This window comes from Ornithorhynchus anatinus, chromosome 1, assembly GCF_004115215.2.
Source record: "Ornithorhynchus anatinus isolate Pmale09 chromosome 1, mOrnAna1.pri.v4, whole genome shotgun sequence".
Lineage (NCBI taxonomy): Eukaryota > Metazoa > Chordata > Mammalia > Monotremata > Ornithorhynchidae > Ornithorhynchus > Ornithorhynchus anatinus.
This window is the reverse complement of record NC_041728.1, coordinates 44,836,851-44,858,220: the sequence shown is the minus strand read 5'-3', so window position 1 is coordinate 44,858,220 and position 21,370 is coordinate 44,836,851. Positions and strand designations below refer to the sequence as shown.

Sequence of the window (21,370 nt, the reverse complement as noted above, 5' to 3'; positions counted from 1 at the left end):
ATAACGAGAGCCCGTAACAGTAAGGTAGCCGTTTGGGTGGAGAGGAAAGGGCGGATCTTGGCGATATTGTAGAGGTGAAACCGGCAGGTCTTGGTAACGGATAGGATGTGTGGGGTGAACGAGAGGGACGAGTCAAGGGCCTGAGAGACGGGAAGGATGGTCGTGCCATCCACGGTGATAGAGAAGTCTGGGAGAGGACCGGGTTTGGGAGGGAAGATGAGGAGCTCAGTCTTGCTCATGTTGAGTTTTAGGTGGCGGGCCGACATCCAGGTGGAGACGTCCCGGAGGCAGGAGGAGATGCGAGCCTGAAGGGAGGGGGAGAGGACAGGGGCGGAGATGTAGATCTGCGTGTCATCTGCATAGAGATGGTAGTCAAAGCCGTGAGAGCGAATGAGTTCACCGAGGGAGTGAGTGTAAATGGAGAACAGAAGAGTACAGGACTGGGAGTCAGCGATCCTGAGTTCCAATCCCAGCTCCACAACTTACTTGCTGTGTGATCTTGAGTAAGTCATTTAATTTCTCTGTGCCTTAATTCCCTCATCTGCAAAATGTAAATTCACTACCTACTCTCCCTTCTACTTAGACTGTGAGCTCCCTGTGGGACATGATTATCCTGTATCTACCCCAACACCTAATACAATGCTTGGTATATAGTAAACACTTAAGAAATACACTAATTAAGCAGGATTCGGGGGAGAATTCCAGGGAGAAAGTTGATGGGGAACTTTCTGGTCATGAGGAGAGGCAATCAGGAGTAAGGAAGAGGGAGGAGCCCCCAAATTTAATGGGTGAAACTGTCTTCTCAGTCAGGTGGAGGCATACTTCAGGTCCCAGCCAGAAGGGCTGGCCTAGCTGTAGCCCTGCCACAACCCAAGCTTTGGTTCTGCATCCCCAAGGGAAGGAGCTGCCCCAAGCCAAGTTCCAGCTGCGGTCCAGACCCATGTGACTTTTAGGATGTAAAAAGAGAGCTCTCTGGGTGTGAGGGGGAAGGGTACAGAGAGAGATGAGTCTCTTTCCTTAGACTTTCTGTCTCCTGTCCAATGGACAACTCTAGCCTCTCTAATTTTTATCCTGGTCCTTATGTTAATAATAATAATACCTATATGCCAAGTATTGTTCTAGGCACTGGGGTAGATATAAGTTAATCAGATTGGACACAGTCCCTGCCCCACATGGGGCTCATATTCTTAATCCCTACTTTACAGATGAGGCCCAGAGAAGTTAACTGACTTGCCCAAGGTCACAAAGCAGACATGTGGGAGAGCTGGAAATAGAACATGGGTTTTTCTGACTCCCAGGCCTGGGCTCTATCCACTAAGCCAATTTGGGCCATCCCATGACATCACAGCATTATATACAATGTGCCATCCTGTGACATCACAGCATTATACACAGTGTTCCCTGCCTAATTGTGTGTGACGATACATGTGCCTTTTCAGTGGCAACCTTAGTTACTAGGCTTTCATCAGGTAAGAATTTATTTATTTATTTATTTTTACTTTCACCCCTGAATTAGTAACTGGGCTCGCATGGGAGAGAAAACATCTCCTGTTTCTGTGGAGATAGATAGGTCTCTTAAAGGGATAATCACTCTGTATTCACTGGGAATCCATGGCTATTGGTAAAATCATTTTCCTCCACCCATTGTACAGGAAATCCCTACTGGAGAGCAGAGTGGGAGAACAACCAGAGCTAGGCCAGAGAATCATAAGTCACGTTTGGCTGCTAAGAGGCCTTCATACCCACAATCCCCCAGCCTATGACAAGCACAATGAACCCCATGCATTGCTGTTCCCAATATTCAGGTGGCAGGAATAAGCACTGGGTTTGGAACAAAATCAGATTAGACACAGTTCCTGTCACACAAGAGGCTCACAATTAAAGAAGAATGGGAAATTCCTACCCACTTTACAGATGAGGAGAGTGCGGCTTATAGAGGTTAAGGGACTTGCCCAAGATCTCAGAGCTAACCTTGTGGCATTGCTGGTTTGAGAACCCAGGCTTCCTGATTTTCACTCTTATTGTCTCTCCATTAGTAGTAGAAATAGTAATCGTATTTATTAAGTGCTCACTGTGTGCAGAGCATGGTACTAAGATAGGTCATATTACTTATTTAGGGAAGCAGCGTGACATAATGGAAAGAGGGCAGACCCAGGAGTCAGAGGATCTGGGTTCTAATCCTGGCTCCGCCACTTACCTGTTGTGTGACCTTAGGAAAATCACTTAACATCTCTATGCCTCACTTCCCTCACCAGCACAATGGGGATTCAACATTCTTTTACGGAATCACCTTCCCCAATGGTCATTTTGGACAAGTCTACACTTGCCCTTCATGGTGAGAGATAATCAATCCCAGTAAGTGTCATAAAGGGCTAAATTCTGTTCAGAATGTTCCCATGCATCAGTTGCTGCCCTCTAGGAGCTGATAGTCTATGGGGCAGGACTCATCCATCCCACAGACTGTAGTTATATCAACTTAAAAGTCCCACATAACAATATTCCTATCCATCACTGTCATTTCTAATCTTCTAATTTAGAGACTAATGATCATCATCAGGTTTAACCTGACCTAACTGCCTTGAACCTCCAATCTTCCCTCTAAAAATTGACTCCCTTGCTGACCTCGCCTACCTCCACTTACAATTTAAGTCCTGTAGATATGCACAGTCTCCTCCAAGCATTCATTTTAGACTCCTTGGTAATGATAAAATAATGCAACCGATGTAAGTATGAATTACCTCTTTCGCTCCCACCTCCTCCTATGTAAAAACAAGCCAGATATTTTATTTTTGAACTCTCACCATATGCCATGAGTTCTCATATATAGCATTAGCGATATGACATTCTCCTCCCCATCCAGAGATCTGCATCCTCTCCTTAATCCACTTAAAGCCATCCTTAGGTTGCTAGGGAAACATCCTGCACTGTGCAGGACATTGTAATTATAGAATTATTTGTCTAGTTACAGCATGATGATGTCTAGGAATTAAAAGACAGTCCCTTAGTGTGATAAACAGCATATGAAAAATCAACACTTAGGTCATACTAGGTCTTTTACACACAATGAAGTTTCCTGTAAATAGATTTGGGAAAGTACACACTTTCTCATGTTATTGCACTATAAAAAAAAAGTTAGTGTTTAAAATGAAGGGAAAAAATTAGGAAGTGGGATGGTTTATGTACCATTTCATTTGAGAAATAAGTGGGATAATACAAGTGCAGGCATAGATTTCTTCTCAAAAGGTACTGAAATGGTTTAGAGCCCTTTTGAAAAGAAATGGGATGCCAGTTTCACTTCATCCTACTCCACTTTAAGCACTGCCCCATTCTACTGTATAAAAGTTTTAAATGCCAAATCACAAATTCCCCAGGGCTGCCTTGACATCAGCTGCTTGCTTTCATTTTTAGCCTTCCCAAACCACCAGGCTAGATCTTAATGGTTAAAGTTCCTCTTCTTGTCTAGCAATGGGCCTTTATCAGAAAGAGCTTGGAGAAGCAAATGGCTTTTTGAATTTTTCATTAGTGTTCATTGATGGCCCATAGCTAGTTCTAATTAGGTTTTTTTTTTCTTTCATAGCCTTCATGGTGGTTGTAGGTTTCCAAATGAATCAAAAAGAAAAAGATCTGTGCTTAATTCAGTATTGTGGGAATCTGGGATAATTTGAGGTAAAATGATTTTTTTCAGCTAGTACTTTTTCTCTTCAGTATACTATTTCATTTTTTTTTGATATTTCATTTGGCAAACTGATGCCTCAGGTTTTTATTCTCTAAACTACCATCTAGCTATTTTCTATAAAATTGAATAATGATATCAGGTGAAGGCAGGAGACAAAAGTTTGTGTGTTCCTCATTACTTTTCTATTCATTCATTCAGTCCATAGCGTACATCTGTTTCCTTCAGGAAAATCATACCAGAAGCCCTGCCACCACTAGAAGCTGATCTTGCTCCATCTACCATGAGAGAAAGGGTGGCTTTTTCTTCCCAAGCTCAAACTTGTAGCCATAAGAAGTTGCTTAGTCTGGGTCTTGTCATCTTAAAGTGAAAAGGGAGATGAGGATGAAGTTTTTATTACACACTCTTGTCTTGTCATGCTGTCAAGTTGTCTCCAACCCATAGCGACGCCATGGACACATCTCTCCCAGAACACCTGCAATTATTCTGGTAGTGTATCCACAGAGTTTTCTTGGTAAAAATACAGAAGTGGTTTACCACTGCCTTTAAATTACTCAATCTCCTTGCCCCCTCTTACCTCACCTCACTACTCTTCCACTACAACTCAATCTGCAAACTACACTCTTCTAATACTAACCTGTATCTCAGTTTCATCTATCTCACTACTGACCTCCTGCATACATGGGGCCTCTGGCCTGAAATTCCCATCCTCTTCATATAATAATAATAATAATAATGATATTTGTTAAGGGCGTACTCTGTGTAAGGCACTGTACTAAACACTGGGATGGACACAAGCAAATTGGATTGGACGCAGTCCCTGTACCATATGGAGCTCAAAGTCTCTATCCCTATTTTACAGATGAGGTAATTGAGGCCCATAGAAGTGAAGTAACTTGTCCAAGGTCACACAGCAGACAAGTGACAGGGCAAGGATTAGAACCCATGACCTTCTGACTCCCAGGCCCATGCTCTGCAGATGATCACTCTCCCCATCTTCAAAGTACAAATATACTTTGTAAATGAGGATCTGGCTAGTACATGATGAAAACTTCCTTGCAGGCCAGGAGATAAGGCAATTATTTCTTTCTTTTTGAGAAAGTCACCTACCTTTCTCTTCAGACAGACCTGGGAGTCCAAAATGTGAGTTGAGAGCCCTCATTGTTTCCTCTGGTCCAGTTCTCTCCCGAAATGAATGACGTCAGGAGAGACCTATCCAAGTGACATGACAAGGTAGTTGGAATGAATACTTTTTCTAAATGGTTTTTGGAAAGAAACTCCATTGCTGGGCATCATTTCAGAGACAGTGATACTGTAGAACCATCCCTCCCTCCAAAAATTGGTGTTGCTTCCTAAGCTTTCTGCTTCTCCAAAAAAACCCCCACCAAAACAAACAAACCAAAAGCTTTCTATGTCTAACATATCATGACCTATTTTCCTGATTTTACCTGACAATGTGAATGTGCCTATGTATTTTTAGAAAACCAGTGAGGCATATTCTCTTGACTATACTTTCTTCTCTGCCACATATCCATCTGAAAGTGTGGTATCAAGAAAGTGTTTTGTTGGGTAGCTTGAGGAGCTTTTTAGAATTTACTGGTAGGCTGTGACCTAAGAAATAAAAGCCTTTTTGGGTGTGACTATCAACTCGGGTCACGAGCTGTAGTGATATTGACTATGATATTTGTTAAGTGCCTATCACAAGCCAAGCACTTTGGAAAATGCCACAAGATCAGGACATAGTCCCATTGCACATGGAGTTCACAAAGACTGAAGAAGAGAAAGAGAGAACTGGTCTCTATTTTACTGATGAAGAAGATTAGGCATGGAGAAGCTAACTGACTTGGCTGGGGTCACATTGCAGACAGGTGACAGAGCCGGCATCGGAACCTAGGTTTCCTGACTCCTGGCTTCTTGCCTCTTCCACTAGACCACACTGCTTCTCACAGTGAGGGGCAGGGACCGTGTCCCAGTCCCACTTGTGTAGTCTCTTCCAGAGCTTAGTATAGTACTCTGAACACAGTAAGCACTTAATAAATGCTATTACTCTATTCTAGCACCTGGAGTAGAGTAGCAGAAGCCGTCGTCAGGATGGCATGGAACCTGGGTTCCCATAGCTACTATTTGCTCTCTAAATCATACAGGTAGTTGGCTAAGCAAGACATATGCTGGCTTCGTGGATAGTCAGAGGTCATGGATTCTAATCCAGGCTCCTCCATTTGCCAGGTGTGTGACTCTGGACAATTCACTTAACTTCTTTGTGCTCAGTTACCTCATCTGTAAAAGGGGAGTTAAGATTGTGAGCTCCATGTGGACCAACTTGATTACCTTGTATAGTAAGCACTTAACAAATACCATCATCATCATCATCATCAATGTTTTTCCTCAAATCAGGTTGGCAGTCAAGTTATTGTGTCCCTTCTAAGAATGATATTCTCACATTTCGATGACTCATCAAAGGACGGAGGGCAGCACTTTTAAGGGACTCATTTTGAATGCCAATTTAGAGCCCCATAATTCCTTAAAATCACTTTGATTTTTTGAAAAGCTAAACCAGTAAAACTGATCAAGGGGAGGGCACACAGAGTTAGTGCTGCTCTCTTTGATTTCCTGTAAGCTAATGCTTCTCTTTTCTTCCCCCTGAACCTGCCATCCTCCCTCAGCCTGGCTCTGAGTAACCAAAGGCTTTCCTTACGTCCCTTTGTTTGTTTGCCCAACCACTCGCTCACTCCCCTGCCCGTATGTCCATCCATCTCTCCTCACCAGTCACCACAGCCTCCTCCCCCTCTCAGCTCTGCCTGCTCCAAACTGAGAAACTGCGTGGCGGCCTCTTCTGGTCAATGCTGGAAGAACGTGGGAGGCGGACCCAAGGATTGCCCTCTCTTGGCTCAGACTTGAGGCAATCTCCTTCTCCCCGCCTTCTTCACCCAATTAAAATGGGAAAGAAAAAAAGAAAAGAAAAAGATACTCCTCAGGTTTTCTAAACTGGGTGCATACCCATTAATTCCAAATTGGATTTTTCTATTGCTGTAGAAGGAATTTTGAGTCTGTTGCGGAACTATATCAATCTTTCTCTTGTGGAGTCGGTTTAATTTAGCATTAAAAAAGAATTGTGATTTGGTTGAGGTAAAGTTATTTAAGAAAAATGATCACTCATTTGATTAGCCTTTCACCTCATAAGAAATTGAAAAATCATACAGGCATAATTGGATTGAAAAGAAGTCTTCAAAAGATGACCCACACAAAAACCAGAGAAAACTCCTTTGGAAAATTTTTCAGGGGTCCCTATTTTTCTCTACACAAATTTCCTCCTGAAACTTCCAGGAGTGAACTGGGTGGAAAAGTCCTTAATGTTTGATCATTTCTCGGTTATCACTTCAGGCTTCTAGGAGTGAAAATTACCCACCATGTCATGGTTTTAAATCCAACTGGCATTTCTGAGAGGCAAATCCCATCAAATGCCCCAGTGAGAGTTGGTACAATGATCAAGATAGTATTTTTGGCTCTCTGGAGTAATTTTTTCATTGATGTACTTTGTGAACTTATTCTTTTACTCCGACTCCCTTTAGTGACAAAGCCTCTTCCCCCTTCACCTCCCCTGTGCCTCTTGCTGGCAGTTCTGCTTGCCTTTTACTGAAACCTCCTGGCCAGCTAGTCAGTAGCTCAGTGACCGAATGGGTCAGAAAAAAATGAGATTGGTGTCCGAGTGACCTAGTGAGTCACCAGGAGGTCAGGTCGGTGCCGCAATGACCCAATGGGCCTGGTCAACACTGTCCCTCTGAGTAGGATATTCTCCTTCTCCACCCCTGCACCCCAACTAGAAAAAAGAAACTCTTCATGTCTTCACTTTTAAATCCATTTCATTCTTCCTTTAGATGTCAAAATAACCCCCCAAAACTACAAATATATTGTAGATGCTGAAACCTATTCATCACTATTCCACCAGACAGTTTAAGGTGATTTCTGTGATAAATATTTTAATCACACCAATGTTCATACTTTTTTTAAAAAATGAATGAAATAAGCTTTTTTTTCTGCCCTAGACTAAGGTCCCCTTTCAGCCATTCCTTTCCTTTCTAGATCACCTAGGCAATGGGATTTGTAACACTTAAGCATATTACTAAAGGTTTGGAAGTTTGGAAGGTTACAAAACAGTGTATAGATGTGATCCCAAACCCACAAGGACTGTACGAACAGTGGGGGAGACAGACATGATAGTACATAAGTGGAAGTGATAAAAGTATATGAGACATTTCTGTTGTCTAAACTGCTGGCAGTAGGACAGAGCTCTAATGTCCCCCACAAGTCAAGGGACCACAGAAGTTGCCTCTGTGTTTTCATGGATAAAATGTGCAATACTCTCTCAAAAATCCAGATCTTCACAGATGCTGTGTCACCATTGGTGTTGACTTAGACCTGAGCCCAATCTTGATCATGCAGTATAAAGTTTACCATGAGAAAAGCAAGCCGCTACCAGGTGAATATCCAGCAGTAACCAAGGATTATTCTGATGTTTATCAGAACATCCAAATACTGATACCTTTTTTTTATGTTTTCCTTTAAGCCTGCTTTCTGAAATCCTCGGGTGGAGCCTTCTAGTGAATTCTTTCTCTTCATTAAAAACAGAATTAAAAACATTATTTATCTGAAATGTTTTACTGTCATACAACAGTCACATAACTTTCATAGGCTCAATAGTAAAAAAAAGTACTATGACTGCCCACAATATGAGTAAAGATTTAATTTTTTATGGCTATTGTATGGGTCCCTAAATTTTGAATGGAACTAGGAGCACAGGGGGCGACTATTGAAAGCAAAGGAACAAGGCTTGATTAGTAATGAGCAATTCCAGTTTTCATCACACTTAGGAAGGCTGGTCTAGCCCCAGGAGACCTGCTGGTGTTGGCAGAAGCAAGTTTTGTTCACCTGCTCTATCAGTTTCTGCTCCTCTACCCCAGCTCTGAAGGGGAGAGGATGTGTATGTCCAAGGCAGATTGGAATGTGTGTGAGGTTGTGTGTTTAGTACTGTGCAGCATGGGAAGAAAGTTACAGGAGTATGTGTGAAGAAATGTGGACCCTAAGGGGAGAGCAAAGGGGTGTGTTTGTGTGTTAAGGAGGGTGAGTGAAAAAGAGAAGAGATATATGTGGGAAGGGCGAGGGATGTGTAGTGGGGCAAAGAGGTAAAGAATGGTTTAGCATCCAGGAGGTACAACAAGGATGTGTGTTTTTCTAGTTTTAACCCTGGCCATTAATCCAAGGAAGCTGTGCACACTACTAACTATACCTTGGAAAGCTTCAGTTTGTTCTGGGGAGTAAACTGGATCTACTCGGAGCTGGCAGAGGAAAAAAAAAAAGCTTCTGAAGAACAGAGGTCATATATAGTGCCAAATATTACTCTTCCACGTTCCCCACAGAACTGTCACCCCTTTGCCTAGCTCAGGAGTGCCCACCCATCTGCATACTGTATAGTCATCAGGCAAGGTTGCCACTTTCACTAAGCTTTGTACAAAGAGCAGTTTTAGTCATTAACATGTGTCTGGATGATCCTGTGCAGACATGATCTCTATGAATCATACAAAGACACAATCCACAACCCCCAAGGAAGACCATCAGTTGTGAGATGGGATTTTCACAACTTTTATTCATTAACAGAGGTATGGGGAAATAAAAGGTTTTCTATGAATATCTGGAAGGGGGAGGGCAGGATGTAGGAGTGCTGCTGGTGGGGCGGGGGGCTGTGTAGGGGCAGTCAGAAACAACTCCAGGCCCCAGAAGACATCCCAAGGCTTGAGTCTTTGAGCTGTGAGGATTTGGGGTGGAATCAGGAGGACTTCAAGATAGTTTCCCTCCTGAGGTTTGGTTCTTCAGGTTGGGAGGGGTTGGGGTGGAGTAAGGAGGCCACCACATGGTTTCCCTCCTGGGACTTAGGTCTTCAGGTTGGGAGGGGTTGGGGTGGAGTCAGGAGGGCTTGAAGATGGTTTCCCTCCTGAGCACTGGGGTCTTTGGGTTGGCAAAGGTTGGGTGAGGAGTCAGGAGGGCTTCTGGATGGCTGCCCTCAGGCTGTAGAGAGTCCAGGAGAAAGGTAGAACTGCTTTGGCTGGAGAGCTGTGGTCCTCAAATGTGGGGTGCTGTGGAAGCAACATTTTTGACTTTTCTTGTAGGGAAGAAAGGGAAGGAGGAGAAGTGGAAGTGGCTGGAGAAAAAGGAGGAGAGGCAAATGGTGGAAAAGGGAGAGAAGGGGTCCCTGGCAACACCCTCCTCCCTGCCGCTCCCTCCCCTGCACTGCCACCGTTCCCCCTGCAGTGGGCTTCCCACTGATCAGGGGACACCTAGAGGCAGTTCTGCCATGGGCTTAGACCCTCCGTCCCACCTCCTCAGGTCGGGCCCCTTACCTCCTTCCTCCCCTGGTCCCCACTCACCAGGCTGCCCGTTTCCCTGGACCTCCTACCCCCCAACTGCAATAAGGGGCCGCAGGGACAGAGGCCGCACCTCCAACAGCAGCTATGATCATGTTGAGTGAATTCTCCTTCTTGGTCTGCCCGCTGCACCTTCACTTCATTTTTGTCCCCTGCATCTGGGAACACTGATTCTCTCCTCACTGGATGTGGGGAACAATAATCCTACCAGCAGATTTGGAAGTGGAAAAGCTAAGGCAGGTATAAATGCACTGACATTCATCAAGGCAACACTTGCCAGCTCCAAAGAACACCCTGAGGATATCCCTTGAACCCTTCCTCCCCTCAACCCCTTCCCCCAAAATGCCCATCACGGGAACTGGTAGATATCGACTGCCTGCCCCGTACTTACCTTTGCTCCTACCGGTGCCTACCATAGACAGGCAAGATCCAGCCTAGTGTAGCAGCCCCCCAAATCTGTACAGATGCAAAACCTTGAAGACAAAATACTCCATGTTACAGACATTCTGAAGCATAGTGAATCAAGTCAAATTGCTTTGAAATGGGACTGAATTTTCCCTTGAGGTTTTGGGTGGGCCTAGAGTTTTAGAGTCAGTTTGCGTTCACAAAGCCAGTCACCCAATCCCATAAGGAAGGGCAGAGAGCTCAACCTCACTGTTTTGGGTCTTCCAAGACACGGTATTGTTTTTTCCTTTTTTAAATCCAAAGAAATCCCAGACTTTGATGTTCAATGGAATGAGTGTTGTAGATATTTATGTCAATTATTTTATGTTAGTGACTTTACTGCTAATTTCATTTTAAGCTAGTTTATTGTATTTCACTGTGCTACACCTAATCATTTTGACATTTATTTTTATTTTACTGAGCTATTTTATTGCTATTTAGCTATTTTTAAATGCCGGTGTGATGGACTGCCTCAGTCTTTTAGTTGTTTTCTATCAACTGAATGAGTGAAAAATAACATTCCATTGACCACTGAGTTGGGCCAACAGGATTTCGAATAGGACAAGGAGTTCTCTCTGTTGTGCTTTCCTCCTACAGGTTTGGAAACAGTAATCCTGACATAACACTGTAGGATTGGTTGGTCCTACCTGGTCAGATGGCAGAGTGGGTCGGTGACTTTGTCCCAGGTGGAGAGGGCAGAGTGGAAAGATAAAAAGGAGAACTCTTTTGGGGGAACTCTTATTAGGGGGGAACTAGCATGAAGCTCTCTTCACCCCAGCCCTACCACTTTGTTCTCTCCAACGGCCCAAGCCGTGAAGAGTCCAGGGATGGAGCCTGACAAGTGCTCAGGAGGATGCATGGTTGGATTTTTGCATGGAGCCAGTTGGGCTGTGCGGATCAATCTGGTCCCTCGTTTCAGCCCTCCACTTAGTCTATATAAACTAGCCCATAAAAAAGGCCTTAAAGACCTACGGTGGAGAAATGAATGGCATTTTGACTGGCAGGAAGCACAACATGCCTCCTTTTTCATTCATCTCAACAGCAAATTCAAGGGCCTTGAAGGCCTGAGATGCTGAAAGGAGCAGGAGGTTTGTCTGCATGAAGCAGGTTTTACCTTTCTTTTTCTTTCGGCCCAAATATTTTCTTTTCTCTCCTAACGCAAAGGCTTTGGGAGGCAAAGACTTGGATGGATAAATGACGGGGAACACATTTCAAACAGGAAGAACACTTCTCCTTGTCACTCCAAATAGGTTATGTTTTCTCCGTCAAAAAGCACAAGGCCTTGTGCCACAGAGGGGTAGGAGTCAGACATCAGTCGATCCATCAGCGGTCTTTATTGAGCGCTTACCGTGTGCAGAGGCCTGGACTAAGTACCTGGGGGAAGTGCAGTATAATAGATTCCTGTCCGCAAGGAACTGACAGTCTCCAAGAAGAGGAGGAGGAGAAAGAGAAGGAGGGAAGAGGACGGGCATGGGTGAGTTCCCGATGGCAGCTTGTGTTATCCTTTTAACCCCGGGGGTATGGGCCTGAACAAGGTAAACCCGGGAGGTCTGGAGCAAGCCCAGGACAGCCTGATTTGGCCAGTCAATCTGGGTGGCTGGGGCTGATCCAACAGCTAGGGTTTGCCCAGAGCAGCCTGGAAGTGACTCCAGGAGTCTCAGCCTGGCACCTAGACTGTATTCAGGGTGGTCCCTGGCAGCTGTCGGCCCCCAATCTGGACGAGATTCACTTGTAACGAGCCAGGCATCTTGGGCTGAAGCAAGAGGAAGCCTAATCTCTGCTCCATCACTTGTCTGCTGGGTGACCTTGAGCAGGTCACTTCACTTCCTCTGGGCCTCAGTTACCTCACCTTTAAAAGTCAATTGTATTTTCCATTGTATTTCGTTCCATTGTATTTACTGTGTGCAGAGCACCGTACTAAGTGCTTTTGATAATAATGATGGTATTGGTTAAGCACTCACTATGTGCCAAGCACCGTTCTAAGCGCTGGGATAGCTCCAAGGTTATCAGGTTGTCCCACGTGGGGCTCACGGTCTTAAATCCCCCTTTTACAGATGAGGTAACCGAGGCCCAGAGAGGTCAAGTGACTTGCCCAAGGTCACAGAGCAGATAAGTGGGGGAGGTGGGATTAGAACACAGATCCTTCTGAGTCCCAGACCCGGGCTGTATCTCCTAGGCCACGCTACTGCTCCCCCGTGATCTTGAGACTCTCCATCACCTTGCCCCTTCCTACCTCTCCTCCCTTTTCTCTTTCCACTGCCCACCCGGCACGCTCCGCTCCTCTGCCGCCGATCTCCTCACCGTCCCCTGTCCTCGCCTAGCCCGCCGCCGACCCCTGGGCCACGTCCTCCAGCGGTCCTGGAATGCCCTCCCTCCTCACCTCCCCCAAACTAATTCTCTTCCCCTCTTCAAAACCCTACTTAAAGCTCACCTCCTCCAAGAGGCCTTCCCAGACTGAGCTCCCCTATTCCCTCTGCTCCCTCTACGGCCCCTTCACCTCTCCGCAGCTAAACCCTCTTCTCCCCCCTTCCCTCTGCTCCTCCCCCTCTCCCGTCCCATCCCCTCGGCACTGTACTCGTCCGCTCAACTGTATATATCTTCATTACCCTATTTATTTTGTTAATGAGATGTACATCACCCTGATTCTATTTATTTGCTATTTTTGATTCAATGAGATGTTCTTCCCCTTGATTCTATTTACTGCCATTGTTCTTGTCTGTCCGTCTCCCCCAATTAGACTGTAAGCCCGTCAAACGGCAAGGACTGTCTCGATCTGTTACCGATTTGTACATTCCAAGCGCTTAGTACCGTGTTCTGCACTTAGTAAGCGCTCAATAAATACTATTGAATGAATGAATGAATGAATGAATCAATTCCACTGAAAGAACGAATAAATGAAATAACCCCTCAACCTCACTAATGTAGGTCTGATGCTGAACCCTCTTTGTCAGGATTCCACCAAGGACAGTTGGAGGAGATTTCTGTAATCGATACGTGTTTACTTAAAAAAAAGAAAGAAAATTTCCGAAGAAATGTATTCCGACATTTCATCGGAATACTGGGATACTCACCCCTCTTTTACTGTTTTCCCGTAAACCTGGTTTCTGAAATCCTCAGGGTGGAGCCAGAGAATGAATTCTTTCTCTTCATTAAAAACCCGAATGAAGCACACTGTCTCTCTGAAATGTTTTACTGTCGGACAGGAGTCACAGAACTTTCATAGGCTCGAGTAAAAACAAAAAAATAGGTGCAATGACTGTTTCCACAATATCAGGAAGGATTTAATATTTTGATGGTAATTCTAAAGGTGCCCAAATTTGGAATGGAGCTAAGAGTACAAGTGAGGATGCTAGAAAGGAGAGGGATAGAGCTTGATTAAGAAAGAGCAATCCCAGATTTCACCCTGCCAAAGGCAGGCTCGTCTAGGCCCGGGAGCACCTCCTGAGACCTGCGGGTGGTAGCGGTAGCAGATCTTTCTCGTCGGCTCTACCCAGAGAGCAGATCTGGCAGATCTCATCCGGCAGAGAAGAAAAATGCCCCCAAAACCCAAGTGGTGAAGAAGAGGGGGCATACTGCCAGCCGGTCCGTCTAGTGGCGTGATTCTCACTTGAGGCGCGAGAGGTCCCGGCTTCATATCCCGGGTGAGCCCTACGTTCTGGGGAAGCAGCGTGGCATGGTGGAGAAGGCACGGGCTCGGGAGCCAGAAGGTTCTAATCCCAACTCCGCCACCCATCTGCCAGGTGACCTGGGGCTGGTCGATTCACTTCTCTGGGCCTCAGTTGTCTCATCTGTCAAATGGGGGTTGAGACCAGGGGCCCCACATGGGACAGGGACTTGGTCCCCCTCCAATTGCTTGGATCCACCCCAGCTCTTAGTACAGTGCCTGGCACCCAGTAAGCGCTGAACACATTCCATCATCATCTAGTGCCATAGATCACTTACTCCCCAAACTGTCCCACCATTGGGTTGCTGAGGAGTGCTGCCCACCCATCAGCTTACTTACCGTAAAGCCCTCGGGCAGGGCTGCCACCATCACTTTCCTTGGTAAAAAGAAGAGTTGTAGTCATTAGCCCCGAACATCTGTCTACATAATCCTGTGCAGGTATCATCTCTCCAAACCATACAAAGACCCAAACCACACACCACAAGAAACGCCATCCGGTATGAGATGGGATTTTCACAACTTTTATTGGTGAACAGACGATTGGAGGAAGAAAAGATTTTCTCCGAATATGTGGAGCCGGAGGGGGGCGCGGGGGGAGGACGGATGGAGTGGGGGCGGGGAAGGCGGGAGGAGGGACGGGGGCACAGGGCGCAGTCAGAAACAACCCCAGGCCCCGGAAGACAACTCCAGGCTTGGGTCTTCAGGTTGTGTACGGTTGGGGTGGAGTCAGGAGGACTTCGGTACCGTTTCCCCCCCGAGGTTTGGGTCTTCAGGTTAGGAGGGATTGGGATGGAGACAGGAGGGCTTCAGGTTGGTTTCCCTCCTAAACCTTGGGTCTTCGGGTGGGGAGGAGGTAGGAGGTCTTCAGGATGGCTTCCCGACTCCAGATTGAGTCTTCGGGTTCGGAGGGTGGGGGGGGGACGGGGACGGTGAAGTCAGTCAGGAGGGCTGCAGGATGGTTTCTCTCCTGATTCTTGGGTCTTCACATTGGCAGGGTTGGGGTGGAGTCAGGAGGGCTTCAGGATATGGTTTCCCTCCTGAGGCTTGGGTCTTCGGCTTGGCAGGGACCGCGGTGGAGCAGGAGGGCTCTGGTTGGCTTCCCTCAGGCTGTGGAGAGTCCAGGAGGAAGGTAGAGCTGCCTTGGCTGGAGGGCTGTGGTCCTCGAATGCTGGGGTGCTGTGGAAGCAACATTGGTGACTTTTCTTGTAGGGAAGAAAGGGAAGGAGGAGACATGGAAGTGGCTGGAGTAAAAGGAGGGGAGGCAAAGAGGGGAAAAGGGAGACAAGGGGTCCCCACCAACACCCTCCTCCCTCCCTGCCTCTACCTCCCCTGCACTGCCACCGTCCCCCTGGCAGCGGGCTTCCCACCCAGGATCAGGGGCACCTAGTGGCAGTGCTGCCGTGGGCACAGAGCCTCCATCCCACCTCCCTCAGGCCCGGTCCCTCACCACCCTCCTTCCCTGTTCCCCACTCACCGGGCTGCCCCTGCTTCCCCCAGGCCCTCCCTCTTCCCCCCGCCCACCAACCGCAATAAGGGGCTGCAGGGACAGAGGCTGAGCCTCCGACGGCAGACTCGATCCTGTCGCGGGAATTCTCCTTCTCGGTCTGCCCGCAGCACCTTCTGCTCATTTTTGGCCCCTGGATCCGGGAACACCCATCCTCCCCTTGCTGTACGTGGGGAACAAAAATCCTACCAGCAGAGTTGGAAGGGGAAAAGCTAAGACAGGTACGAATGCCCTGACATTCATCAAGGCAACACTTGCCAGCTCCCAGGGCCACCCTGAGGATATCCCTTGAACCCTCCCTCCCCTCAAACCCCTTCCCCCAAAACCCCCATCACGGGAATTGGTACAATTCCACCGCCCGGCCCGCACTTACCCCTGCTCCTACCGGTGCCTACCACAGACAGGCAAGATCCAGCCCAGCGTAGCAGCCCCCCCAAATCTGTACAGATGCAAAACCTTCAAGGCAAAATACTCCATGTGAAAGACATTTGGAAGCAAAGTGAATCCAGCCAAATGGCTTGGAAATGGGACTGAATTTTCCCTTGAGGTTACTGGGTGGGCCTAGAGTGTTAGAGTCAGTTTGCGTTCACAGAGCCAATCATCTAATCCCGTTACAAAGGGCAGAGAGATCCACCTCGCCATTTTGGGTCTTCCAAGACACGGTATTGTTTTTTCCTTTTTGAGATCCAAAGGTATCCCAGACGTCGACGTTCAATGGAATGAGTGTTGGAGATATTTATATGTCAATTCTTTTATATGTTCGCGATTTTACGGTTCATTTTTATTTTAAGCTAGTTTATTGTGTTTCACTGTGCTTCACCTAGTGGATTTTGACACTGCTTTTTATTTTAGAGAGGTTTTATTGCTATTTAGCTACTTTTAAATGCCGCTGTGATGGACCGCCTCAATCTTTGAGTTGTTTTCTATCAACTGAATGAGTGAAAAACAGCATTCCATTGACCATTGAGTTGGGCAACCAGGATTTAGAGAAGGACAAGGAATTCCCTCTGTTGGGCTGTCCTCCTACAGGTTTGGAAACGCTACTCCTGACATAACACCGTAGGATCGGTTGGGAAAGGTATTTCCCCGGAAAACCGCACAATCCATTCTCACGGAAAATGAGCCCACAGGGTCAAACTGGAGCAGCTCTAACCGCTCTGAAAACACAAAGGCTCGCAAGGGAAATAGCCCAAAATGTCTAGGAGGATAATCTCTTGGTCCAGATGTACAGCCATCAAGACCAACTGGGGATTGCTTAAGACAGCTGGATCCTATCTTTCAGGGCAGGCTGTTTCACATCATGACGCTAAGCTTTTCAACAGTCGGGCACCAGGGCAACTTACACTCTCTTTCGGGGCCTTGAAGACCTTCGGGAGAGAAAGAAACAGAGAGAGAGAGAGAGAGAGAGAGAAAAGCTGGAGATTGTTCGCATGAAGCAAATTTCTCCTTCTAACCACCGATATGCTCCAAGTCACTGGCTTGCAAAAGGCCGTGAAGGCCTCCGGTGGCGTCAACAACAGGAGATGCTTCTGCATGAAGCAGATTTCTCCTTTCCCGGTGCAACTACATTCTCCTCGGGTCTTGAAGACCTTAGGGAGAAAACTGAGGAGGTGAGGTTTGCGTAGCAGGAGGCACATTTCCCCCCTTCTAACGCCATTTATTCATTACTCTTTCCGGCTCTTAGGTAGAGAAACAAAACCAGGAGATGGTTTGCGGGAAGAAAACGGGTCCATTTTTTCACACAGAGAGTCTCCTTCCAGGTCCTGAAGACCTTAGGTAGAGAAATGGAAGTAGTGGGAGGTGGCTTAGATGAAGCAGATTTCTCCATAAACCCCCAGTATTCTCCTTGCAGGCCCTGAAGACCTTAGGGAGGGAAAGAAAAGTAGTAGATGGAGTCCCATGAACCATCTATTTCTCCACTTGCACCTCCACTCTTCTCTTAGAGGCCCTGAAGACCTTAGGTAGAGAAATGAAAGGAGGAGATGGTCTGCATGAAGCAGATTTCTCCTTTTGCACCTCAGCTATTCTCTTTCCTGGCCTCCAAGACCGCAGGTAGAGAAACAAAAGCTGGGCGGGATTTGCGTGAAGCAAATTTCTGCTCTTATGACCTCAGAGAGTCTCTACTCAGTCTCCATTCCAGGGGCCCTGAAGGCCTGAGGTGGACCGATGCACAGGAAGTCTATCTGCATGAAGCACATTTCTCCCTGTTCGCACCTCAAATAGTCCCTATGCATGGCCTTGAAGACCTTGTCTAGAAGCCTAAGAGCCAGAATGGTTTGCATGAAGCAAAATCATCCTCTTTCATCTCCTAGGTTCTCTGACGGCCTTGAAGACCTTGGGTTGAACCAAAAGCAGGACGGCGTAGGCCGCAAGCAAAACTCTCCTTCCCGAATGCCATCGACTCTCTTTTCAGCCCTTGAAGACCTTAGTCAGAGAAAGAACGCAGGAGACTGTTTGTGTAGAGCCGATTTCTCCCTTTGAACCTCCAATATTCTCTTTGGAGGTCCTGAAGACCTCAGAGAAACAAAAACTGGAGTTGGTTCACATGAAGAAAATCTCTCCTTTGGCACCTCAAATATTCTCTCTCCATTCTCAGTTCAAAAGCCATGAAGACCTGAAGTGGAGTCACCAACGGGAGACGTAGCTACTTCATGAAGGAAACGTCTCCCTTTTCACCTAAATCATTCCCTTGCAAGGCCTTTAAGACCTTACAGAAATAAAAGCTGGAGATTGTTTGCATGAAGCAAATGGATCAGTTCTCACTTCATATGTTATCTTGGAAGGAGGCCTCGTAGACCTAGAGTGGACAAAGAAGCTGGAAGGGTTTTGCGTGAAGCAAAATTCTCCTGGTGAAATGCCCTGCCCTTTCCGGCCTCGAGTCGGTTAACTGAAAGCGGGAAATCCTTTGCATAAAGCAGATTTCTCCCTCTTCCACTGGAAATATCCTCTCTTGAGGCCTTGAAGACCATAGAGAAACATCTACTTACACTCTCTTTCGGGGCCTTGAAGACCTTCGGGAGAGAAAGAGACAGAGAGAGAGAGAGAGAGAGAGAGAGAAAAGCTGGAGATTGTTCGCATGAAGCGAGTTGCTCTGTTTTGACCTCCAAGATTCTCTTTTCTGGCCTTGAAGACCTTAGGGGGAGAAATCCCCACTGGAGATTTGGGCATGAAGCCAATTTCCCCTTTGCCACCTCAAATAGTCTCTCATTCATTTTCAGTTCCGAGGCTTCGCTGCAGGGGCCCGAGGTGGAGGAATGAACCGGAGATGTCTGCAGGAAGTCAGGTTCTCCTTTTGCCCCTCAAATATGCTCTTTGGTGGCCCTGAAGACCTCGGTGGGCCAAATAAGCCAGAGAGGGTTTGCATGAAGCAAAATTCTCCCTTTCTTCGAACCCCAGAGATGGGCTTTTCAGGAGTTGAAGACTTGAGGGAGAGGCAATCCACAGCAGGATTTTGATGGATTCATTTATGGATTCATGTATTTTTTGGTATCAAGCAAATTTCCTCTTTTTCACCTCAATATACCCTTCAGTGGCCTTGAAGACCTTCGAAGGAGAAACTAAACCTGGAGATGGTTTGCATGAAGAAAATTTCTCCCTTGGCACCTCAAACATCCTTTCCAAAGACCTTCGGTAGGGATATGCCACCTGGAGAATTTGGGCATGAAGCAAATGTCACCGCGGTACCTCAACTACTCTCCAGCTGTTCTCCAGTGAAGGGCCTTGGAGACCCGAGGTGGACCGATGTGGAGGAGATGCCTGACCATAGAGCCAGATCTCTCCTTTTCCTCCTCGTGTAATTTCTCTGAAGGCCCTTAAGGCCTTAGGGAGACAGACAGGCAAGAGAGTTTTGGCATTAAGCAAAATTCTCCTTTTTTAACCCCATAGTATCTTTTCAGGTCGTGTAGACTTTAGCTACAGAACTAAAAGCAGGAGCTTGTTGGCCTAAAAAAAAAGATTTTTGCCCCCTCCCCTGCCTCAATCTTCCAGGCCATAATGACCTGGGACACAGGCTTGGGGATTAGTTCAGAGCCTAAAAGGGTCTTCCCTTTATCCCTCTCTTGCCACATCATCCGGAGTGAAGGTCTTCTCTCACTGCAATCTTCATTCTTCCAGGAAGGAGCCCAGCCGACACGAGATTTTGAATTCAGGCTGCAGTCCTGTGGTGGAAGAAGAAAACTCCCTTCATTAGGGTTATCAGGAGAGGTAGACTGAGCCCCAGTTAGCCCGGCAGCCTTTAGCCAACACCCTTAAAGACGATCCGATGACTCTCTTACTGCCTTGAATGAGCGGGGGCAGGTACGGATGACTTTCTGGCCTTTCCTTTGCATGGATAATCAATCGTGCCCAGAGAGAAAACGCCGCTGCACGGGCAAGGATTCGAACGTGCGGCACGTGGCTGCGAGCGTTCCCTCTCCCTGGCCCCTGCCTCCCCCTCGCTTCACTTCTGATGATTGCTGAGACGACTCTTCCCTTTGGTAGGCTTGGAAATAGCTCCGTAGCTCACTCGTCCCACCCCCCGCCACAAACCCTTCCCTCCTTGGTCCCCACCTTGGCCGCTGCCAGAGACTGCAGCTCTGCCCGGTTGGATGCTGGCTGGATGAGGCGCTCCCAGAAGCGAGGCAGGTAGGTGACGTCCCTCTGAAAAATAGCAACCCGGGTTTGGAGCACAGACTATTCCGCCCTTTTCATCGGGTACAGCACAACTTCTTCTCCAGATCTCATTCGCCAATCACTACGGTAGAGGATGGGCAAGAATTTACATTTTCTTTCCTCTCTTCTTCCACCAATAAAAACCTCACATGGAATATAAGCCCAATCCCACTAGTCAGGAGAGTGAACCGTCCTAAAATCAGGGAGCCTCGTCTCAACACTTTTTATTCATTCGTTTTAGGGAGCTGGGAGGTAAATTTCCCTTGGAAATTCACCAAAAGGTTCAGTGTTCTAATCTACGTTTAAATAGCCTAACCCTACTACCTTTTTAATCTCTTTTCAATTTTCCTTAGGATTTCTTCCTACTTAAAAGCTCCCTGAACGTCCTCTCTAACTCTCTCTCCCCTGACTGAATGTAAGGCCTATCAGCCACCTCCTAACCAGAGTTCTTTCCCCTGAAAATGGATTGGGGAAATATTCTGTGAGGAAAAGTCCAAATACTTTGTCATATTGAGTAGAAAAATGGGAGAGAGATTTCTCAGAGTTCCAATCGTTGGAGACAACCGGTCAGTGTTTCCAGGTTTGTGTGGTGGGTTAGTACAGGGTTAGATACTTATTTTTTTCCCCCGGTCCCCAGTGGCCAGGTCGACTCCCGTCTTCTCGCAGGCTTCTCCCTCATCTTCTTCTTCTTCTTCGTTGGTGCAGCTCTCTGGGCTGAACCCCTCCGGGACGTAGCTAAAGGGCGCAACTCGGTGAGACGACAGAGTTTGAGAAATAGCATAGGCGTGGCTTCTGCCCTTGGTTTTGGATTCCTGATGGCCAGTAAAATTCTTTCTTCCTTTCTCCTCCCCCTGATGAAAAGGAATCTCCACGTTAGACGAGTCAATCCAATTTCCCGGATCCCTTCCACCGCTAACCCGGCTCCCGTCTCCGTGAGGGACAGTCTACGATGGTTTCCCCTCCAAAATGCAGAACTGCTCCTACCGTTTGGCTCGTCTCTGCTGCTGCCGCCCTGATCT

The 21,370-nt window shown here is 46.9% G+C and overlaps 1 long non-coding RNA gene and 1 other non-coding gene across 4 annotated transcripts; one reads left to right on the top strand and one right to left on the bottom strand.

Moving 5' to 3' along the window:
• Window positions 1-1,251: 1,251 nt before the first annotated feature.
• Window positions 1,252-8,324, top strand: LOC103170762. 2 transcript variants are annotated; one of them, XR_486374.2, is made up of 4 exons: window positions 1,252-1,469; window positions 4,796-4,906; window positions 8,049-8,150; window positions 8,238-8,324. It is a non-coding gene; the product is annotated as an uncharacterized LOC103170762 (transcript). The 2 variants fall into 2 exon arrangements; XR_005659921.1 differs by lacking the exon at window positions 1,252-1,469 and having other exon boundaries at window positions 4,613-4,906.
• A 953-nt stretch (window positions 8,325-9,277) lies between these two features.
• On the bottom strand, window positions 9,278-13,777 carry LOC103170763. Of its 2 annotated transcripts, none has more exons than XR_003762139.2 (4): window positions 13,605-13,777; window positions 10,481-10,562; window positions 10,093-10,293; window positions 9,278-9,866 (listed from the first exon to the last, which is right to left on the bottom strand). It is a non-coding gene; the product is annotated as an uncharacterized LOC103170763 (long non-coding RNA). The 2 variants fall into 2 exon arrangements; XR_003762137.2 differs by having other exon boundaries at window positions 9,278-9,801.
• Window positions 13,778-21,370: the final 7,593 nt, after the last annotated feature.